At 36.8% G+C, this 4,588-nt stretch overlaps 1 long non-coding RNA gene across 1 annotated transcript; it reads right to left on the bottom strand.

Moving 5' to 3' along the window:
* Window positions 1-417: 417 nt before the first annotated feature.
* On the bottom strand, window positions 418-4,315 carry LOC149103531 (uncharacterized). The gene is made up of 2 exons (XR_016201958.1): window positions 3,703-4,315; window positions 418-2,564 (listed from the first exon to the last, which is right to left on the bottom strand). It is a non-coding gene; the product is annotated as an uncharacterized LOC149103531 (long non-coding RNA).
* Between the last annotated feature and the right edge of the window lie 273 nt (window positions 4,316-4,588).

The following is a 4,588-nucleotide window of genomic DNA, read 5'->3' as shown; positions in this document are numbered from 1 at the left end:
ATAGTGATTTGTCATATCCAATTAGAGTAAAGTGCCCAATTGTTCATGTAAATACGGTGGAAATTCGGTCACCGCAACAAAATGTGGCGTTCCGAACATTTCAATTGCTGCTTTATTCGAACACGGGGAATTACGACTGAAACTCTCGTTTTTCGTCATGAAAATACACAACAAAACTACATACTGGCCTTCTATTCGGATAGTAACAGTGAAAAGGAAGTTTATTTTGGAGGTAGAGGGACCGCAAGACCACGCGATTTGTCCACTAATGCGATGATGAAAGCAGTTCGTTTTGGTTAGTTCAACGAAGAAATGGTACTGTTTTCCGTTTCAGAGTGATTTATTGCCATAGTGAGTATGAATGTAATCAGTGAGTAACGCTTGTAATTCACAAGGTAAACATGTTCAACAAAAATAACTTGTTGAAACTAAATTTAATGTCATATCACGGAAACAAAAGGAACTTAATATGACATACTGCGATTCATACAGGTAGAAATAATTGGCCCCTTAAATGGTTCTAAGTCAGACTGAAACGATGTATTTTAGATGGCCGTCGAGAAAAACCGTAACATGGAACATTGCGGAACTAGAGAAACTAAAATATTTATTTCCGTGCTTGTTTAAAATGTGATAAAGATCACAACTACGGCAACATAATTTTGGCCAATCAGAACACTTGTCAGGAAAACAATCCCGCCCCTTCTCTGTGGCTGTTTACGGGAAAAGAACACGCACACGCACTTAGATTGAGCGGCACTACTACACACAGATACGAGATATTGTGAAAGGTAAGTAATTCATGATATTGTATTTAATTAACGTTGGTATATTGCAAAATAGATACAATATGGCTTTCTTATAAGGTTTAATTGGTATCGTAGGTGTCGATATTTTCCGCCGCAACTCGAGTAATTTTAGTTACAGCTCATACATGTACGCGGGGATGAAAATTTGTATTTTGACGTACCGCGGCATCTCAGGAGCTGCCTTCCATGAAAAAAACAATATGCCATTGTATTTAAGCTTCATAATATTCAAGCAAAACAGGAGGAATAATTACACAACTGACGTCCTCACACGTAAGACTTCCTTTTTGAAAAGAAAATATAATGCGTTACTGACAACAAAACGTCAAGTGCCGCACCATTCGAATCAAGCGCTAACACAGAGATGGAAAAATTAAGCGTCAAATGCTTTTGTCCCGCAGCTTTATCTAACGTCACATAAAATACTTTGCTTTGAATTTATTTGTCAGAAAATAGGGTGCCGCCTTCGAATTCCGAAGCATATGAAAATTTATATTTTGACGTGCCGCAGCATTTCAGAAGCTGCTTTCCATGAAGAAAATCGATACCCTTTGTATTTCAGCCTCATAATATTCAAGCAATTACTCCCGAAAAAAAAAATGGGCGGGGTGTGCGGCCCGCTTTCCAAAACACTGACCAAAATCACCAAAATTGATTGCCTATTTCTGACCAAAATTTGCAAAAAATCCATACCCTTTAAGGCTGCACATACCTATATAGCCGATATAAGGGAGTACCCCCTCCCCTGAGGCAAAGTGAAAGGGAAGTACGTGTTTACTGTAATAACCGATACTTGTCTGGACAACTGAAATTAATGAGCCCTTTCTCTTTTACAATAGGTTCAGTACATTTACAATAAGAGATTCTAAAAGGTAAGAGATTCTTTTTCTTTGTACTAAGTTTTTGTTGTGATTACAATGGAAAACACCAGAGGGCATTTATTCGAACAATCTATGAATCGGTTAAGAATTGCAGCACTTGCTGATTTTGAGACACTAGTAGTTACAGCAGCACTTGAAGAACAGATATATCACAGTTAACCATTACCTGACACATCACTGAATAGCCAATTCCTTTCGTACTCCATCAATATTGTGGCACTTACTATATTCCCACATGATGCACCACAAAATCTTTGTCCTGTCAATATTGGAGGTGATGGCAACTGTTTGTTCAGATCATTTAGTCTGGCTCTATTTGGAACTGAATCTTATCACTTGGAGATGAGGGCTAGAGCCATTGTAGAACTCATATGTCACTCTTATCATTATTTGAGTGTCCACGAAATGTTTCATACTAATGATAACCGACTGCTGTTTTGGTTGAGCCACTATTCAAGTATTGCAGATACATCATTTCTTGATATGAGTGATATACAAAATATATTTGAAGTGCTCAAAGCTGTTATTGTAGAATCGCTGGCTCCAAACTCTTGAGTAGGTATGTGGCACCTTGCTGCACTAGCATCAGTATCACAAAAAACAGTAATGAGCATTTACCCAGCAGAATGAGTAGGAATTACCACAACAAGCATGGTGCGAACAGTACTGAATAGATTGGTATATCCTAGAATTGTTGGCCTTTCTGCAAACACTGACTTTATACCAATTATGTGGACATCAAGTGTTCTTCCTAGCACAGCATTATGGAGACCAAATCACTTTGTCCTTTGTGTAGTAAGACCACAAACTCAACCAGGACAAATATCAGTTCAGAAACCGCATGTTAATATTACACTTCCAAAAGTTGTCGCCCCTATAACAACAGAAGAAACATCATCAACAGTGGTGAACAGAGACCAAAATATGACTAAATACAAAAAGAAATTAAAAGAAACTCCAGGGCAAAGAGACCTCAGACTTGCAAAAAGGAGAAGACTGTATGCATTAAAAAAGCAGAAGATATCTAATCAAAAGCATGAACAATCAGTAAAACATATTAAACAAGGCAACACTGAAACTACACAGAAACAGGAAGTAAATCATGAAAATGCCAGTTATATCTACGAAGACAGAACTAAATTTATTGAATATATCAGCCAGTACCCTAAAAATCATTATCACTATTGCAAAAGGAAACTATTTCCCAGTGAAGAAAAGGAACATCTGTCAAAGTCTGGGGAGAACACCATTTTATGTGGTAAATGCCAATCTTCATTATCAAAGAATGAAGTTCCTACCCTTACATACCAAAATAAACTTGATCCAGGTCAAATACCCATAGAATTATCCAATTTGAATATGATGGAGAAACGATTTATATCACAAATTAACTTGTATGTGACAATTGCAACATTACAAGGTGGTCAACTAGGAAAAAAAGGTCAGGATATACACTTTCCTATTGATGTACCAAAACAGTGGAAGAATTTACCCATTCCTGCTACCAAATCAGATGTAATTCTGGTAAAAAATAATTCCAAAACTGCTACATATCCAGTTTCCTATTCAAAAGTGTATGAAGCGTTACAGTGGTTACAGAAACATAATCATCTTTACAAAGATGTATTTGTTGATTACAAGCACAAATCTGTAGAAACAACCAGACAGCCTATCCCAGAACTGATCTTAGAAAGCAGTACTACTCAACATCAAAAGATTGTCCCTAACATTAGTAAGCCTAGTATGTTGAATGACAAACAACAAGACACAACCACAAATTCTCATCCAGTTATTTTATACTCTTCCTTCACCAAATGACAAACCAGTTGACATGTTAGGCTTGTCACTAGATCTAGAGACTCCACTTGAAGAATTAGCATTTCCTTGGCTTTTCCCATTTGGTGTAAATGGCTAATTCACATCACAGAGGGAGAAAAAAAATAACAGACCTAGCATATTTCCAGTCAAGACTCATGAATCATGATGCACAATTTTCTGCTGATATCCCATACCTGTTTTTTGCTAACTCTATATATGAAGCAAGGAAGTTAAGCAGTTGCATATCAATTGGTCTAAGAATGAAAACAATCTGTTAGAGTGACAAGCAACACAAACTTCAGGCCAAAGATTTAAGAGGAAAAATTAATGCGGATATAATTGAAGACTCATATGTATTCATGCACAATATTAGAGGTTAACTCCTGTATTAATTGGAGAAATGAACTTTTGAATTTACTAGCAAGAGTTGGAACAGTGGGAAAACCAACATGGTTTATCACATTATCAGCTGCTGACCTACAAAGGGAAGAGCTATATACTATGCTTTAGCCAAAAAAAAAAAAAACTATACTGATCTTGGCTTAGATGAAAAGTGGAAGCTAATGAGAGAAAATCCTCTGCTTGTTGCAAAACACTTCAACCGCAGAAAACAAGCATTTCTGAACTACTTACTACATGGAAAATCAAAACCACTCGGTGATATCATTGACTACTTTTTGCGCAGTGAATTTCAGCTAAGAGGTAGTCCCCACATTCACATGTTTTTGTGGGTAAAGGACAGCCCAGACCTACAAACAAAAGAAGGATGCCTTCTTGCACCAGATTTTATCGACAAGTATGTATCAACAACAATACCTGATGAGTCTGATCTTGATCTTAGAACACTGGTTGAAACTCTACAAACACACCATCATACAAAGACGTGCCTAAAAAAGTACAACAGATGTAGATTTGACTTTCCTAAGCCACCAACAGCAGTGACAAGAATTAAAACAAATGCAGATAAGGTAACCCATCAAGGTTTTATGTTACAAAATGTACACCATCAGATTGTATGATAAATGCATACAACCCTGACATATTGAAAATCTGGAGAGCTAATACGGACATACAGCTAAT

The sequence above is a fragment of the Orbicella faveolata genome, unplaced genomic scaffold, assembly GCF_042242905.1.
Source record: "Orbicella faveolata isolate gen_17 unplaced genomic scaffold, um_ofav_v1 contig_35, whole genome shotgun sequence".
NCBI classification, from domain to species: domain Eukaryota; kingdom Metazoa; phylum Cnidaria; class Anthozoa; order Scleractinia; family Merulinidae; genus Orbicella; species Orbicella faveolata.
Note: the sequence above shows the minus strand (reverse complement) of the source record. Positions and strands in the feature narration are given on the sequence as shown.